Source organism: Aptenodytes patagonicus, chromosome 7 (assembly GCF_965638725.1).
Source record: "Aptenodytes patagonicus chromosome 7, bAptPat1.pri.cur, whole genome shotgun sequence".
NCBI classification, from domain to species: domain Eukaryota; kingdom Metazoa; phylum Chordata; class Aves; order Sphenisciformes; family Spheniscidae; genus Aptenodytes; species Aptenodytes patagonicus.
Genome location: NC_134955.1, coordinates 15033620 through 15053413, shown reverse-complemented (window position 1 = coordinate 15053413; position 19794 = coordinate 15033620). Strand labels below are relative to the sequence as shown.

General features: G+C 39.7%; 1 long non-coding RNA gene across 3 annotated transcripts in view; it reads right to left on the bottom strand.

The window, feature by feature from the left end:
- LOC143163193 (uncharacterized) overlaps positions 1-19794 on the bottom strand; it is a 261908-nt gene that overhangs the window by 105185 nt on the left and 136929 nt on the right. For all 3 annotated transcript variants that reach the window (XR_012995856.1, XR_012995854.1, XR_012995855.1), the window contains one exon: positions 10302-10360. This is a non-coding gene — a long non-coding RNA (uncharacterized LOC143163193). The remainder of the gene's footprint in view (positions 1-10301; positions 10361-19794) is intronic.

Genomic DNA, 19794 nt, shown 5'->3' with positions numbered 1-19794 from the left:
GGTGTTGGAACTGAAATGTTGTTAAATGTAGAACAAAGTGTCTTTTCTGGCCCTCATCTTTACAAGAGTCTGAAAGATGTGGTGTCCTGGTTTCGGCTGAGATAGAGTTAATTTTCTTCCTAGTAGCTGGTACAGTGCTGTGTTTTGGATTTAGGAGGAGAACAATGTTGGTAACACACTGATGTTTTAGTTGTTGCTAAGTAGTGCTTACACTAGCCAAAGACAGCTAGTGTAAAGACACTACACTAGACAAAGACAGCTGAAAACAGCTTCTCATGCCCTGCCAGCGAGAAGCTGGGAGGGGGCACAGCCAGGACAGCTCACCCAAACTGGCCAGAGGGATATTCCATACCATATGACGTCATGCTCAGTATATAAATGGGGGGAGTTGGCCGGGGGGTGGTGACCGCTGCTTGGGAACTGGCTGGGCATCAGTCGGCAGGTGGTGAGAAATTGCATTGTGCATCACTTATTTTGTATATTGTTTTATCATTATTATTATTTTCCCTTCTTTTTCTGTCCTATTAAACTGTCTTTATCTCAACCCATGAATTTTACTTTTTTTTTTTTTCCCCAATTCTCTCCCCCATCCCACTGGGTAGGGGGGGAGTGAGCAAACAGCTGTGTGGTGTTTAGCTGGCTGCCCGGTTAAACCACAACACTTGGCCTCTGCCTAACCTGTGCTCCTATACCTGGCCAATATTGTTTCATTATATGACCAGATAAATGAGCAGTTCTGGAATAAATACAAGTACTGTTGAAAGTTAGAGTTCTGTAATGTGTTACAAAGCAATCCCTGCTGTAGAATGAAAGTGAATGTCTTTGAAATGAGTTACTTTTAAAAGGAACAATTGTGGTATGTCTTTTTTAAAACAAATGTGTACCATGGTCATGCTGGGTCTAATGTAACGATCTTGCTTGGGAAGGCCTTTATTTCAGCATGGGTAAACTTGGAACTACAGTGGAATTACTTGGAATTACTGAAAAAATAGAAGACACTAAAGTCAAAGGTGATAGAGACAGTATCCCAAACATAAGACAAGAGAAAAGGACAAAAACAGCTGTCACAAGTTTTCAGTATATGAAGGATAAAATAAAGAAACAATTATTGAGAAATATGTGAAGAAACAAAATATAAAAATGGAGCATGCTTTGTGCATGTACATGTGAACACATGGATAAAAACACATATGGAATACGTACAAATTTTTCCCTTCTTCTCAAGTTACCAGTGTGACACAGAAGAGTGATGAAATGGCTGTAGAACATCTGGGTAAATCCTTCATTCATACAGCCTGGAGCTGGGGCTCAGAACTTAAACATATTAAGCTGCACATTGAAAATCAGTTTCATAAAGTGAGACTATACTCCATCACTGCCATGAAAATATGTAATGTCTCCTCTCCTCCACAACTTGTGGCTTGTCTCTGCTTTGTTTCACCCTCTCCATGTGCCAGCACATGCCTGTTCCAGGCTGAATACACAGTCAATGGCTCAATGTTCAAATGGAGATCAATAACAAGTGGTGTCCCTCAGGAATCTGTATCAGGACTGATACTGTTCAATATCTTTATTAATGACATAGACAGTAGGATTGAGTGCACCCTCAGCAAGTTTGTGGATGACACCAATCTGAGTGGTGCAACTGATACACTTGAGGGACGGGATGCCATCCACAGGGACCTTGGCAGGCTTGAGAAGTATGCCAGTGTAAACCTCATGAAGTTCAACAAGGTCAAGTGCAGGGTCCTACACATGGGTCGGGGCAATCACAAGTATCAGGACAGACTGGGTGGTGAATGGACTGAGAGCAGCCCTGCAGTGAAGGACTTGGGGGTACTGGTAGATGAAAAACTGGACATTCGCTGGCAATGTGTGCTCACAGCCCAGAAAGCCAATCGTATCCTGGGCTGCATCAAAAGCAGCATGGCCAGCAGGTCAAGTGAGGTGATTCTGCCCATGTACTCGGCTCTTGTGAGACCCCACCTGGAGTATTGTGTCCAGTTCTGGAGCCCTCAGCATAAGAAAGACATGGACCTGTTAAAGTGGGTCCAGAGGAGGGCTACAAAAATGATCAGAGGGATGGAACACCTCTCCTATGAGGACAGACTGAGAGAATTGGGGCTGTTTAGCCTGGAGAAGAGAATTCTCTGGGGAGACCTTATCATGGCCTTTCAATACTTAAAGGGGGCTTATAAGAAAGATGGGGACAGACCTTTTAGTAGGGCCTGTAGCAATAGGACAAGGGGTAATGGTTTTAAACTGAAAGAGGGTAGATTCCGAGTAGATAAAAGGAAGAAAAGTTTTACTATGAGGGTGGTGAAACACTGCAACAGGTTGCCCAGAGAGGTGGTAGATGCCCCATCTCTGTAAACATTCAAAGTCAGAAAATTATGATTAACTTTGAGGTCACAGAACAATCTAGTGCAATAATCCTCTATTTAAATGATTTTTACTTGCACATCCTAATAAAAACATTGTTTCTAACCTCACATATCACAAACACTGGACAAGAGAACCCAGGTAAGAGTTAGAAAATAAGCTATTTTTTCAATGGATTTATACCAGCCACATATTTCAAAGCAAATGAATGCAACATCAGATCAGACAAACTGAGCGTCCCGTGTACAAATACGGCTGGAAAGGTTCGTCTGGTCAAGTGATCTTTCTCAGCTTTGGAGCTTCACCAGTTTTCAGGGGGGGCACAGATTCCTAGAGAGCCATAGACACCTGACAACATGCTCATTTTTCTCAGTGATCTTCCCAGGATGGCTTAGATAGTGCCCAGAGACCACTCCTCCTCTTGTGCCGGTAACTACTGTTGTGATCAACCACCTCTCAAAATGCAAGATTACCCAAACCTATACTGTTCCTGGCAGAGGAAACAGCGAGTCTCCTGCCACTGAAAGTTTCTCAGATAAAAAGGTCTGTGCCAAGGTTCACTAGCCTTGTAGTCAGAAAATTTTCTGATGTCTAACCTCACTGCAGTTTGAATCAGTTCTGACGATGTATCAGAGAGATGGAGGACAGATGCTTCTCTTCTGCTTTCCAATAGCTTTTTACATATTTGAAGCTTGGGGTTTTTTGTAATTGTGCAGTTGATAATTCCTGCCTAAGTATAGTTCTTTGCTCTTGTCCTTACTGAACTGCATCCCAGGTTTTTCTGACCATTTTCCAGACTAATTTTGGTAGAAATGAGTAGGCCAAAAATTCAGTCCTTAACAACAGCTGGACTTGGGAAGAGTTGGTTTAGCTCACAGCAAACAGCACTGAGGTAGCAGGAACGGGACACGATCGTCGGGCGGTAGGGACCTAAGGCAGCAAACAACTGGACCTCTGCTCGGCTGGTGTTCATTACGAATCTTCACTGCCCTCTTCATGAAAATGGGTGAGAGGAGTATTTCTACAGCGTGCACCAATTTCAAGTCTTTGAGCTCACAGTCTGGGAAACCTTACAGGCTGAAGATGACCACAGATCTGACAAAGTCAGGACTGATGGTATAACTTACTATGGCTATGTGTTTTGTTTTGAATCCGTATTAGCGTTAAAGGTAAAAATACAGTTTAAACAGCGCTAGAAACTCCTTATGTTAAGTAACCTCCATACTCTGTAGGTAATTTATTGAGGTATTTCTGACCTTGGGTAGGGAAAGACATAGTTGTTTCACATTCTGCACAATGTTCTGTATTGACAAACACCGCAACCTCTATGACATACACAAGGTAAATTATGTGAAAATACAAAAATCAGTCATTGCACATACTGGTAAATAAATACATTTACTCCAGAATACCAAAGAGTTTCTTTAAAAAATGTACTTGGTAAAAGCACATTCTTGCAGGTTTATCTAAACCTCCACATAGGTCTGAACAAAAATGAGATGCCTGACTACTTGAAAGAGGTCAAGACAGTCCTGTGTGCAAACAAGCATAACGTATTACAGGCATTATGAAAAAACATGACTGGTTAAATATTAGTTCTCAAGATTAAGACTTTTTTGTCAATTTTGATACTTTCTACTTTTTAATCCCCATATAATGACCAGATACTTTGCCCCCTCTCATCCACTGTCGGGCATGGGGGCTGTGCCACTTGCAGGGAGCCGCGTAGGTGGGAGTTCACTGAGGACCCCTGACCCTCCTGCAACGCTGTGGCCACCATCTCATCCAGGGGAGCCCAGGCACAGGATGAGGAGGGGGCTGGAGCCCAGGCACACGAGGGGAGGTGGAGAGCAGTCCCTGTGCCCGAGGGGCAGCAGAAGGGCACAGGGGAGTGATCTCCAGGAAAGGGGCCCTCAGCCCCCCCGACCCTCCCCCTTCTCCCACATGAGGGCATCTTTCAGGCCACAGGCGCCCCAACTCCCAGAACAGCCATATTTGGCCATATGTATTCCCATCACAGTGGCCTCCTGATGTCACAAGCCTCCTCACTGCTGTTTGTTCTGGGCCCTATAAATACAGGGACCCCGGCAGCTGGCCCACAATTCGCTGAGCTTTGAGGCCGTTGGGTTCCAAGGATGCCTGGAAACAAGAGGTCCAAGAGCAAAGTGGGCAGCTGCCCATCTTTGCGTGGGGGAAGAGAAGATGCGTGGCTGCAGGAACCACAGAGGAAGAGGAAGAGGAAGAGGAGGCAGTGTCAGACGGGGGAGCACCATCAGCCACAGTACATGTGGCTGATGGTGTGGAGCCCATGGAATTGGGTCCACCTGAAGATCAAGAATAACTGATGGAAGTGGATCCACCTCCAGCATGGCTCCCAGCCATGTCGCAGAAGGTCCCAGCACCTGGCCCTGCCGCCGCACCTGCCATTAGCTGGGAGGCCCAGCCTCTGCGCCTGGCCGTCCTGCAGGCTCACCCATTCCATCTCCCAGCATCAACAATTATTGTGTTGCTTGCCATGGGTGGTGTTAGCCTTTCCTTCCCATCCCCCATCCCCTCTCCTATTTAAAAAAAAAAACCATCAATAAACAAAGAAAATAACAGCGAAAATGCTTTCCTCCTCTCTTGCTTGGTACTTTGGCGACTGCATCTGGACTCCTCTGTCCCCTCCTGGTCTCCCCAGTCCAGGAAAGACACTGATGCGTGGGTGTGGGCCCAGCCCAGGGCCTTCAAGATGGTGAGGGGCCGGGGCACACGGCACACAAGGGCAGGCTGAGGGAACTGCCTCTGGTCATGAGGGTGGTGAGATACTGGAGCAGGTTGCCCAGAGAAGGTGCAGATGCCCCATCCCTGGAAGTGTTCAAGGTCAGGTTGGCTGGGGGTTTGAGCAACCTGATCTAGTGAAAGATACCTTCAGCCTTACCTCTGTGCCTGGGAAGATCATGGAAGAGATCCTCCTAGAAGCTATGCTAAGGCACATGGAGGACAGGGAGGTGATTCGAGACAGCCAGCATGGCTTCACCAGGGGCAAGTCTTGCCTGACTAACCTAGTGGCCGCCTATGGTGGAGTGACTGCATCAGCGGTCAAGGGAAGAGCTACGGATGTCATCTGTCTGGACTTCTGTAAGGCCTTTGACACGGTCCCCCACAACATCCTTCTCTAAACTGGAGAGATACGGATTTGATGGATGGACTGTTCAGTGGATGAGGAATTGGCTGGATGGTCGCATCCAGAGAGTAGTGGTCAACGGCTCAGTGTCCGGATGGAGATCAGTGACGAGTGGTGTCCCTCAGGGGTCTGTATTGGGACCAGTATGGTTTAATACCTTCATCAATGACGTAGACAGTGGGATCGAGTGCACCCTCAGCAAGTTTGCAGAGGACTCCAAGCTGAGTGGTGCGGTTGACATGCCTGAGGGATGGGATGCCATTCAGAGGGACCTGGACAAGCTGGAGAAGTGGGCCCATGTGAACCTTGTGAGGTTCAACAAGGCCAAGTGCAAGGTCCTGCACGTGGGTCAGGGCAACCCCCGGTATCAAGACAGGCTGGGGGATGAAGGGATTGAGAGCAGCCCTGCCAAGAAGGACTTGGGGGTACTGGTGGATGAAAAGCTGGATATTCGCTGGCAATGTGTGCTCACAGCCCAGAAGGCCAACCATATCCTGGGCTGCATCAAAAGAAGCATGGCCAGCAGGTCAAGGGAGGTGATTCTGCCCATGTACTCGGCTCTTGTGAGACCCCACCTGGAGTACTGTGTCCAGCTCTGGAGTCCTCAGTACAAGAAAGATATGGACCTGTTGGAGTGGGTCCAGAGGAGGGCCACAAAAATGGTTAGAGGGATGGAACACCTCTCCTGTGAGGACAGGCTGAGAGAGTTAGGGTTGTTTAGCCTAGAGAAGAGAAGGCTCCGGGGAGATCTTATAGTGGCGTTCCAGTACCTAAAGGGGGCCTACAGAAAAGATGGGGATGGACTTTTTATCAGGGAGTCTAGTGATAAGATGAGGTATTTTTAAACTAAAAGAGCGTAGATTCAGACTAGATAGAAGGAAGAAATGTTTTACGCTGAGGGTGGTGAGACACTGGAACAGATTGCCCACAGAAGTAGTGGATGCCCCATTCCTGGAAGCGTTCAAGGCCAGGTTGGATGGGGCTTTGAGCAACCTGCTCTAGTTGAAGATGTCCCTGCTTATTGCAGGGGGGCTGGTCTAGATGACCTTTAAGGTCCCTTCCAACCCAAACCATTCTATGATTCTAGGAAAATCATTCAGCCAAAAAAAAGGATAATTTTAAATTGGTTCAGTTTCATTATATAGCTTACCCTAGGGTCACAGAAAAAGGCTATGCTAACATAGAGGAGAATCTAACATGAGGATGGGATCAATGGATATGGAATGTGATAACACTTCCCTTGACAGCAGTGCCACTAATGTTGGCTTAAAATTATCATCAAATAATGACTTGAAGGACTAGAACTATTTCCTGGCAATCAAAATCAATGAAATATGGAAACTCAGCTTCTTGTGGTATATAGTAACTGAAGAACTTTAAGAAAGACTAGTGATTCACAGATACCCGAAGCTTTTTGGTTCTTCGCTATAAAGCTTTCAAAGACTTGTGTGGTGGCACACAACTGTCTCAAGTTACAAATGGAGAGAATAAGTAGCAGCTTAGATTCTATCAGAAATAAACTTGGACCCATGAAACTGTGGCCTATAAGTATTCTGTCTAGTATCAGAAGAATAGCATTAATAAAAATAATTTAGAAGAGTATTTTTTCTTTTATATAGAAAAGGAGAAAGAGATGTGGAAGCTAAATAGTAAAAAGAATAGTAAAAAAGAATAGTGAAAAAAATTAGGATTTTTTTAATAGGAACTTTTGTAGGAAATGTGGCTGTTACTGATTGCTTAATTTCTAAATTTGAAATTCCTTCCAGTGTTGGTCGTTCATTGTGTCTTCAATCACTTCAGTGAGCAAAGGGACATATGACAAAATCATGGAAATAGATATGTATACTATTATTCATAATATCTGATATACCTAAGTCACCTACTAATTCAGGGCATGAGACTGCTCTTTAGAAGACAATTAGAATGTTGTCACTAACTTCTGTGGGAGCAGCTGCAGGACATGGGTGTGAACTTCTTTTATTTACTATGCATTTCTAATGTTAAAAACCACTATCAATAGTAAATTAATAATATAGTTTAAATAGATGGTAAGTTTTTGAGTCTGAATTCCAGAACAACTCCATCTCCTAAAGAAAAATATAATAAATTCTCACTGATTTTGCAGAGTAAATATCATATATGATTTGTACTTAACATCAGCATTCATTTTCCCTCCACCTCAAGAATGTGAAATGCCTTCAAACACAAGGACTAACTGGGGGGGCGGGGACGGAAATCCCTTCTGTTATGAATCTCATAACCTTTGTCTGCCCTAGCCCATTCAGGAAGTGCTCTTAATCTTCTGAAACATTTGTTTAAGTAAATGTGTTTCTCTTGAAGTATCTCCCAGGCCCTGTTAGGAATTACATGAAATTCCTCTTGGCAGTGACCACGGCCACATACTGGCCTCAGTTAGACCATGGATCCCACATATTTGGAAGGATGTGAGGACAAACAGATGAAGATGGCAAGGACCCACGTACAGATGTTATTTTTTTCTCATCCAGAGAAAAAAAAAACATGATCACTGTTGGCCTCCAGAGCCCGGTCAGTCAGTCCTCACACAGCCGTCACAGACATTTTTATCTTCTGGAGGAGTGGCTAAAGAAATGTCTGCCATATTTAGGCACTGAGTTAAGTTACACTTAAGTTTTTGTCTTCCAAGTGAAAAAAGTAACCCAGTAACTTCTAACTTAAATGGAAATTGAGTTAAGTTATAGTAAAAACACCACTTGGTACACAGAGTCATACTAAAGTAGCGTATGTGCATTCACATAACTGAACTTAATTAGGAATTCAGACCTGAGGGATCAGTTGCTTTAAAAGAAAAAAAAAAAGATTCTGAAATATATCAGTTAGTGAATATGCCTTCTACAAGAATACACCAAAACAAAACAGTAATATCTGCAGAGAGAACAGAAGAGATAAATGTTGTATCATCATACAGTATATAAAATGGGTGTGTAGTTCGCTATGGTGTATTAGGATGTCCCAAAACCAAATCCTAGACATTCCATTTGTGGGAAGGGGATGATATTGCTACAATTATTCTTCACTCAATTTCAGTACTTTATAATATTGCAATGCTTCAAAATTCAGTCCTCTTTTTTTTTGGCCTAGAATTTAGGAATAAGCAGAACTGAAGCAGAACACACACAATGTTTGTCATTTAGGATTTAGATGTATGACTAACATATCAGACTAACAGGCACTTAGGTGGTTTTGGTCCTCAGTACATTCCCGTGCTTGAAATCAAACACACGCATTATTTTTTTAATAAAATTAAAGCCACGATTATGTCATGGACAATTAAAGTCAATACTGCTTACAAACAAAAAAACAGATTCAGTATTCCATCTTGCAGACTTTAAATTACATTTTTCATGTCTTATTAACGAGAAACCTTTCAGAATTGCAGCACAGTATACCTACATTTTTTTTTTTCTTCAAGCACGACAGAGGGTCAGGTACAGGCAGCTCTAACATAAAGCAAGAGCATATGAATAACCAGATAACTGAGGCAGTATGGAGAGCAGTTCTCCCTCCACCCTTTCATCCCTGTAGACAGTATTTGTCCCTTTGATCCCTGAGCAGATCAAACAAAATCCACTAATCAATTATTTCTTTTTTTGTCTTTCAGATGCTGCTACAGGCCTTCAAATACTGATGGCTAAGTACTTCAGGAATATTTTATTTGTTTACTTTTACAAAACAACTGTTTACCACAAAGGAATATTTTTTCCATCTTACTATTTCTTCCACCATCCAAAACCATAAACGATTTTAAAATAGCTGTGAAAGCTTTTTAGTATTATTTTGAATATATATTTTGGAAACATATCAAAAACATAACTTATAAAGAGAAAGTGGATTTCTTACACTGACATTTTTCAAAACTGCTGAACTTTGGACTTGACAGCATCTTCACTCTCACTAGCAAAACCCTAGAGGGTTAGGCTTGAATGGACTATTTGAGGGGTGCCAGAGGAGAAAACATACTTCTGTAACACACAGGTTTAATAAAAATGTGAAGAATAGCAACTTGCCTCCATGAAAATGGTAATAAAAATTAGTGGTTTCAGCTGCCCACTCTTCTGTGACATTGAAAGGGTCTGAGGGACTGACTACCTGGGTGGCCAGTCCATCACATGGCTACCACTTATGTTGTGGTTTCTTGCACATGCTATGCACCCATCTTGGTGTATTAGTCCTCTTCAGATGCTAACACTGTAGTACAACTCCTCAGCCTGATCTAAACCACTTTATTAAAACTCAGATGTGTCTATTATAATTCTTACTTATGCACATTTGTTTGTTCATGTAGCGTTTTATTGGTGCTGCAGCTATATCCACAAAGGTTCATCTTCAACTACTAAATCAGAAAATGCTGACCTGAAAGTCTCATATGATGTTTAGAACCACCAGTGCATCAGTAGCACGCTCACAAGCTTTATTAGTCATTAAAAATAATAAACACTTAAAACTTGACATATCAGCCAGTTTTGCTCTGTTGGGAGCTTGTGAGAATAGAGACATAATTTCTTTAGACTTTGAGTAGCAAAGATCAGAAAGAAAGAAGAAAACTAGATTAAGAAGGAAGAGCAGCTGAGTTATTGCCATGTTGTCTTCAAAATGAGAAAGTATATACCTTAAGGATGGGAGAAAAAGTCTGGACAAAGGGAGGAAAACCAAAGTGAAACTACAGTAGTGGACCTTGGATGATAATAACCTGATAGCAAAAAAGGTTACTCACCAAGTGAATGTTGAGAGAAGTTCGGAAGCTGTTGTAGGTGGGTGTCACAGAAACACCAACTAAGGGGAAAAGAAAAAAATACACAACCGAGTAAAGCACAAGCAACATATGAGAAGAATTATTTCAAAACAGTGGAAGGAGAAAGAAAAGAGATGGTGTGCATTGCAAAAACAAGATAAAAAAAGTAGAAACACTCTATTTGTAACAAAAATGCTTTTATCTCACAAGAATGGTATCTTTTTAACAGGTCTTTGGAAAATTTTCCATTAGGCTTCCAATTTCTAGATTTGGTTGAAACACTGTTAGAGTATAAGGTGAGTAGATTATTCAGCAAGTGAAGTTTACCCTAATAAATTCTTCTGGCCCTATCTGTTATTTTCCACAGATATCTTTCTTAAAATTCTGCACACATGGATATGATACAAGAGAATAACAAAAACAATTATTCATCGTGAATAGGGTAACTCTAAACTTTTCAAAGCAATAGCACAGAAGACAGCCTGCAGGTATTATTACTTAACTTTTAGATTTTGTAATTATCAAAGGAAGAATGGAAATTAAGCACCAGGGTGGAATTCATTGAACTGTAAAATTATTTAGGTTAGGAAGGCCCTATGGAGGCCATCTAGTCTAATCATCTGCTCAAGGGAGGGTTAAGTTCCAAGCTAAATCAGATTTCTCAGGACTCATCCAGTCAGCTTTTGAAAATCTTCAAGGATACAGAGTCCAAAACCTCTCTTCTGTCACTTTTAAATAAATATATGAGTATATACACCTTCTAAAACCACCTTAAATTTCTTTAGACATCAACATATTAGTTTTCTAATTCAGCTGTCTAGATTGACCCAGCGGATGATTTATCCCTAAAGTAGCTAATACAGTTGGAAGTATTTCCTGTCTGTACGTGCCTATTTCCCCTCCCTCGGCTGCAAAAAGAGCCCAGAAGAATAGTTTATGTGAGACAAGTAACCTTTAGACAACTAAAGTTATGTAAGATGACCCCAATTATGATGTTCAGGCTTGAGCTCATTACCACCTCCTCTTATATGGGGTCCTTTCCACTGTTCTATACCACTCATGGAATCCTAGCGTTGATTCAAAATGGAATTCCTTTTGGGAAGAATCTTGTGTTGTCCAAGATCTTGGAAAGCCTTCCATATACTATCATGCAAATGGTGACCAGTAACCCTATGCTTAAATAGTGACTGATAACCCTATGCTGCATTGTTCTGCATGGTAACCTGCAAGTGAGCATATTTTGCTTTTCTTGATACATTAACATAATCTATTTTTCCACAGGTTATGTCGTTCCTGGATATATTAGGAGTTAATAATATGTTCTATCCCTCTTTCCACATTGAATGGACTTTTTTATTCCTCTGTATATGTATCTTTTTACTCCTGCAGTAGCAATTCTATGCTACAAATCCCTTTGTTAACAAAAACAGAGTAAACTGAGAGTGAGTACATCAAAGGCCCTACTTTTCAGGCCCAGAGATAAGAGCATTGTGACTGGCTTTTTTCCTAAACGGACATTTGAATTTCTGTGTATTAAAGGTCTGAATGTTGATAAACCTGGCTTGTTGGCTGTCCCTCTTCAGATTCTGAATTAGTACTTTTGTTGCACTTTCTCAAGCACTTTCATAGCATAGCACTTTGTGAAAAATGACAGTGACACATGCGTTGGAAGTTCCAGTGGTGCTGTGATCTGAACAAAATCGCCTAAGACTAGAAACATGCACGTGTCTTTAACAAATATGAAAAAGGACAACTGAGTTGACCACTATCAAAACCTGGTGCAGCCACATAGTAATAAGGTCGCATGTAGCCCACTCCTCTCTCATTCCTGGAACAAAAAGTAAAATCATGAGCTGGAGGAGAAGGAAGAGATTTGCAGTGATCAGTAATGATTTCAATAGGAGAGGTTCCAGCAATGCTTATCCCATCATCAGGGAGAGCCAAGAAAATTTAATTTCTGCATTGTGCTCTCCTACTGGTTTGTGATCCAGGAACTAAGAGACTAAAATACATAAGAAGTAGTCATGGCTCCATGAGAATAAGGCGGCACCTAGAAGAAAGTTATGGGAAATTGGGAAGTGATTTGATGATGTCTTTTCTAATGAGGAAGAAAGGATTTTATAAATTAGACAGAATTGTATCACAGGGAGATTAAAGGAACTTAAGAATTTAAGAAAACTCAACTGAGACACGGTATTGCCCTGGCACTATGCTACAACTTTATAATTCCATATGAATAAAGAGAGAGGCAGCAATATAGGTCATGGACATAGCTGTCTATCTGGCTAGAGCAAAAATTGATGGCATTAGGAAAAGAGCCCAAAGAATCCTTAGATGAAGAATTACTGGGTCCACTTGGACCAGCAGTTTCCAGGTTGCAAGACCTGTAGATACATTTGGATTAAGCTCTCCAAAATGTCTGCAGGCTCCAGCAGACATCACTCTGATAAAGTTTTTTGCTTAAAGCACATTTTGATATCATGGTGTCATCACACAACTCCCAGAGCCAGAAACCATTTTGAGATATCCATGCCCTATGAAGGTGTAGGTTAGTTGGTTAGAGTCAGAGTTGAGAAGAAGGTGAACCAGTTTGATTGGGTGAAGGGAGAAGTAAATTGTCTTGATGGAACACGGGAAAGAAGGCATATTGTTTGTAGTAGGAAGGCAGAAAGAGATTTTCAATGGCGAGAAAAAAAAGACTATAGAATTTCCACACATTTCAATGAAAGAAGCCCTTAATCTTATCTATTAATATTTGTCCATTAAACTGCAGCATATCTATCTATGATTCTATTGTGTACTTTGAATTTTCCAGACAGATGGATTGAATCTGTGATCTAAAAGACAAATGAGAGTGAGAATAAAAAAAAAGAGATACAAGACTCTAGTGACAGATTTGGGTGATTATCGGCTCTTATTTTATTATTTGATCATATTTCCTTCTTTGTTTTGTAGTTTCAGCTATGATCCCTATGGGACAAGAAGCACCTTTAGCTGTATGTTTGTAGCAGGATTTTGTCTCCAAACATATTTGAAACTACTGCACGTCTTCAGCAGTGCTGCTCCTCTGTCTAAAACAAAACGAATTTCTGCTGTAAATACATGTGATAATTATGAAGAGTTCTTAGTTAATAGCTCTGTCTTTAATGAACACTTCCTATGAAATAATTCCATCATATCAGCTACCTTAATGTTTAATAAACATCACTATGCTTGGAAGCATTTGCTGTTTTCCATATTGTTTATATATATTCTCAATAACTTTCTGTGAATTAGAGAAAAGTAAATCTTTTCTTCTCTTCTTCCCTTGCTTTTCTCCCCACAGTTATTTAGAAGTCCAGTTCATATATTGTGTCCTACTTTGATAAGAAAGAAATACTATTGATATTTTTTATTTCGGTTTGATAAAAAGCATGTTTGTTTTCATTCATAGATTTAAAGCCCCAAAATGGACCAGTACCGTAAATAAAACATGCAATCTCATTTTAAAAATTTATTACAAGGAATTTTGTTTATGATTTCATGTTCTCCAGTAATAATTAATTGGAGGTCTTCACTGGTCCCCACAGACTAACTATCATTCAAAATGCACTAAAGGATGATCAACACACAGCAGCACATCTTCAGCAGTGAAAGTAACCATATGTATTTTTGCTACCAGTTTAACATAAATTTAAAAACAAGTCATTTTATAGTATGTGTGTTTTGCAAAGACTGCCAAGAAAATAGCTAATTTACCAGTTTCTAAGAGTTTGAAGATTTTTTACTTAAGTTACAATCATTACTAAATACTTGAATGGTAATACTTTGCATTTTTACAGTGACTTCCATTGCAGCTTCTGGAAAAGCTTTAAAACTGTTAATTGATTAATTAACAATAATTATTTTCAAGAATATATTGAAAAGAATTCCATTTATTATTTTGTGTGACTTTGACTATATCTGAAGCAACAATACAATACAAGCAAAACCAGGAGCACAGCAGTTTTACCTCCACTGTACAAAGGAGAAATTTATCCAGCAAATATATGGCCACCATATATTTTCATCCATCACATGAAATCCAAATTCTTAGGCCAAGGATGGACTTGGTAGCACATCCTAATCAAATACATCCTAATCAAATACAAATGGTCCTCTGGTGCAGGGAGACTGTATTACCCTCTCTTACAGCAGGAATATTCCTGCATGAAGATGATTATGGAAGTTAGGAAAGTTAGGAAGCATAATACACACTGAGGACTATTCTGTACTTACAAATCAGACCTCACTTTGACTATCACACATTATCTATGTTCTTATTATTAGTAATTTAAATAATACTACAGAAAAATAGAACACAAAAACTATCTTAGTATCCTGAGCCTCTCTTTTCCAAAGTCAATTATTCATTGATTGAAACAACAATCCTTTCATGAACCTGTATTTTTAGCCTTTCATTCCATTGCTTATCTCCTGTTTAGGCAAATTCTTGAACTTTCCTGAACCAGATATATAATTCTGTACACAATTTGTACATATCAAATAATCTCTTTACTGTCTGGTCTAAAACTTATTTTGGAAATTTTAATTTCTTCTGCTGTAGAAGTTTCCATGTTCTTCTCTTTCATCGTCTTTTTGAATTTTTCCTCATTTGGCTACTTATGTTGAAGTGAGTGAACCAGTCACGGCATGCCTGGTGAGCATGTACCACTGAGGATATTTTGGTATGATGAAATGCTCTTCTTCACTGATAAAGCTGAACTTACGTTTGCATTTTGAAATGTTCTATCTCTTAGGTGCACTGGTGCCTTTAACAAAATAAAATAAAATTCTTCCTAATCACTTCTATCTCCACTGATTTCACAGATTTTCATTCTAACCGGAGAATCAGAGAACAGCTGAGGTTGGAAGGCACCTCTATAACATCCTGCTCAGAGCATAGTCAACTATAGCAGGGCCACATCCAATCAGGTTTTGAACATCTGCAAGGACAGAGACTCCACAACCTCTCTGGGCAACCTGTGCAAGCATTTGACCACCCTCGGTGTCTAAAAAAACCCCACAAAACCCCCCAAACAAACAAATTAAAAAAAAAAGTCTTATGATTAAATTGAATTTCCTGTATTTCAGGAAACAGGAACAAAGGAAAACAGATCACACTTTTTTTTCTCCTTTACCTCTGATGACGAACATTTGCTGTGCACTAGCCCCTAACACTACGCCAATTTTAATATAAAGTAAGAAGAATAAATGGCAATTGCTGAAACACTAGCATCATTTTCCACCCAGCATCACTGAAATTTAGTCATGACCTAAGGCACTATAAAGATAGCATATGATTACATCAAACAAAGTAATCTGGGTGTGAAGTATTTGTACTTTCATAGTACATACTATGTATTTCACTAAAGAGTCAGGAGAGTTCTTGCAAAGATTAAATGATGTTGTCTTAAGATCAGCATTTCGCTTCTGTAACCAGTTTGTATGACTGACTAAAGTAAAGGTTCAGCACTTCACTAGGAAAATAATTTGACTCACTGACAGTAAAGAAAATGAGGTAAAAAGTAACAAAACATAGGACACCAGTGTAAAAAGCTCCTCATCTTTGCAACATCCCTAATTAGATCACTGAAGGCAGCGCTGTATACCACAGAGCTTTTAATGACTGGCTTGTGGAGCAAACTTCTACAATTTATTCAGGTTAACCACAGTTTTAAACACATGGTATTTACTTAACTAAGATTAACTGTATTTTTGCAGAAGTGCCAACATTAGGAAAATGCATGTTTTCCTAATGAAATAGTCTATGATTCTATTCCTATTTTGCCGCTGCTTATTAAGGATTGTTTTTAACAAACAATCGAAAGAAGCTTCCATTATTGGTTGGCTTAATCCTGCAAAGTACATAACCCTAAAGGTTTTTAGGGGTGGGAGTTGTTCATTGATTCTAACGAGACATCTGCTTAGTTCAGTACTAGGGAATTTAGTCCAAGTGCAGAAATGTAAATTTCTTTGCAGTGTCTCGACTGTGCATCTGCCTTGACCTCCTCCCAGGGCATCATGTTCCATTCATTCCTTACCCTTTATGCTTATACACTTTAAAAGGTAAGCTTTTAGTTGCTAGTACTAATTAAGAAAATAGCCTGTGATATTCAGAATTATCTCCCTAAGAACAAGATGCAGTATAATGTATTTGTTTGTATATCCAATGGCCATTAGATGACAATGTCTTTCATGCAGATCTTGTGTAGTATGAATTTGAACTGTGAGTTTATGAGTGAAAAACTGCCATCTTCACGTGCCAGGCCTATCATTTTTAAATTTATTAATCCCTGTTAGTATCAAACCTTTCCTTACCATGCTTCTAAACCAAGCTTCTCATTAAACAGAAGTAGAAAACTGAGTCATTGACAAATCTATAATTTATTACACTAAAATTAAATATTTGATATGTTACATAACTTACTAGCTAATTTAGTGATTATCTTATAAGATATACAACAAGTTGATTTTTACCACACATATGCATTTAGAAATTAAACCAAATCCTGTAAAACTTAAGGACAGTCTGCATGGTGTATATCAACTCTGCACAGCAACAGATTTTGCTCATTAATGGCTAATTACACTCCATTTTAAGAACTTGCATAATTTAATTATTTAACAATCTTGCAATACATTCACTACAAAGCAGCAATATTCGTAATTCCAATTTTGCATTATCTTTGAAGTGTATGCAGTTAAAAAAAAGATATTACAGTGAAATAAATGAAAATACGTTAAGAAGTTTCTGCTCACCCTAACCTTGGCTCTAACCCTCCCTTCCCACAATCCAAAAAACATTTTCCCTCATTAATTTTATTTAGCCTCTCTGCTGCCTGCAGACAAGCAGTGAATGTCCAACAAGAAGCTATGGGATTGTAGACATACATCATGTAGTCTGTCTACTCACTGGGAATTAACAGAATGTCTCTATAAGGTGCGTCTTAAAAATGCATGACATGCAAGACTGTGAAAAACTTAATAGTCTCACTTCAATTTCACTGTGCAAATGTAGGAAAAAACAGTTTTATTAGTTACATTTGCCTTTTAAAATTTTCTGATCTTTGTCTTTTAAGTTTGGAATGGACCTTCAGATACTTTTTATTTCTTGTTTTTAAGTATCTTACCTCATAAATGATATAATGTTCAAGTATCTAGCAAGCTGGCTGAAGACCTCTATAGGCTATTTTGGGGTCAGAAAGATGCCATATTATTCTGGAACATCAAAAGTGCAAAATGCACTGTTCTGGAGACTGACAATGCGGCTAGCATTTTATACAATATTAATCTAAAAGAACAGACAGAGTGGCAGCCATTCACTTACATTTCAAAATGTTAACCACATAATTGTACTTTCGTACACAACAGGAGGGATTCCTAAGGGCATCTTTCCATTTAAGAGTATTGCAATGGATTTAGATGCTTCTGTTCACTCCCTAATGGAAGTCATGCAGGTCACAAAACCATAAAATACAATTTGGTGTTTTAAGTTCAGAGATAGGTCCACACACTGCAGAGGAGGTTAGCTACACAACTTTCTCAATGCAATAGAAATTTTCACCAACTATGCAACAGAGCGCTACATACTTCTAACCTAAGCATCCATTTATATGATCTTTTTTAGTCAGAGATGCCTTTGCTGGTACCTTCAAAAAGCAACTACCAAATATTAAACATGAAAAGCTGCCCACATTCCTAACTGATTTTTACCTGTCTTGCCAGAACATTTTCCTGTGCTAGAAAAGGGGGACATGTCTCCAGACACAAGGGCAAAAGACAGATCCATACTGAATTTCCTACTCTGTAATCTTTCCCACAGAAGAACTGCTACTGACACAGGATCACTTGATCACTCACACCTTTGGCCAAATATGCCAGTAGTGGCATATTGAGGATTTGCAAAGCTTATTTTAAGTTTCATTGGTCATGACAGCTGCTACACAGACAACAGAATTGCTATTTCCTTCTGAAGGGCAACCAGCATGCATACGCTGTAGCAATATTTACCCTGTTACCATATAGGCTTCATAAAGACATTTGCTGATTTTAAGCCCAAGTAGCTCGAACAAATATGTGGTGTCTTGCTGAAGTTGCAGCCAAAACTTGCTGCAAAACAAAATAGGCATATACAGAATGGGAGATAGAGATGAATATTTTTCAGTGATTTCCCAGTGATGTTGGCCATAAATGTATCCAGAAATCAAATGCAGTAATGAAAACAGACCTTTGTAAAAAAGACCTGTCAGTCCTGCTTTTCCACATGTGCCTCTTCTTGCTTCTTATTTCCATATTGCAACAAAATACTAGTTGCCTCGAGTCCTTTACTTAATAAGCCTTCACTGTTGTTAAATGACCCTACTCTAAAATAATGTCTATTATAGGTAACTTTAAATACTGCCTTTTTAAGTTGTAAGTATATCACTTAAATACCTTTTTAAAAAAATACTTACTGCACTGTGCAGATACATTCAGCTTTTCTGCCAATCCCTTACTATCAAATCCTTTTACAGTTCTTTGTTGTTAAACCAAATATAGTGTTACATTGTCTGTCCTTACACACATTACTGCTGGATAAAGCCCTTAGTTCCCTAGACTAAATCTGTGCTGTTCTCTGCCCTGGTTTCTCAATGCTATCTCATTGCAACAGCTCACATTGAAAGCACGCTATTCCCACACCCACCAACACAGCTCTTGGGATAAGAACTGCACCATTGATACAGTGTGTATTCTTTTCCATAGGTTCCCACCAGCATGTCGCTAACAATTTCCTGGGCCTTATCAAAAAAAAAAAAAAAAAAAAGGGAGGAAAAAAGGGGAAAAAAGCCTTTGAAAAGTGGAAACAAAGAATCAGACTCCATTGTTGTTCTACTTTCACTGCCATAATCTGTGTTTTCCATCATCCTACATATAGAGACTACAAACATCACCTAATACAGATACTTCAATCAACAATTTACTGTGGACAGTTATTGTTCAGTATCTGTAATCTTTCATCCCAGTATTTGTGTTTTTCAAATCATCCTTTTCATTTCCTTTCAGCAACCTGAATTGAGTTGAACCCCATCACCCTGCCTCCCCCAAAAAAACCTTTTCCTTTGCCTGTCAGCAGGAGTAACAACTGAGTCAGTTTCAAACTTCGGACTTGATTCATGCAAGTGAAACATACAGATCACATGAGTTTGCTACGGAAATTACTCAGAAACAAAGTGTGGAGCATGCCACTTTGATTAAGTGTACAACTGGGATCCTTTACGTCTCAGCATGAGGCTTTTCCCCTGAGCAAAACTAAGGGCTTTTCAATCACACAAGAAAAATACTGGTAAATGGGCGGGAGGGAAGGGGGAGAGGGGAAAGGATGATCTTGGCTCTATTGCAGAAAATGATTTTTAAAAAAAGAGGAGGTCTTTCTTTTCTTTTCTCCCCCCCGCCCCGAAAAGATCCCTATTAAAAG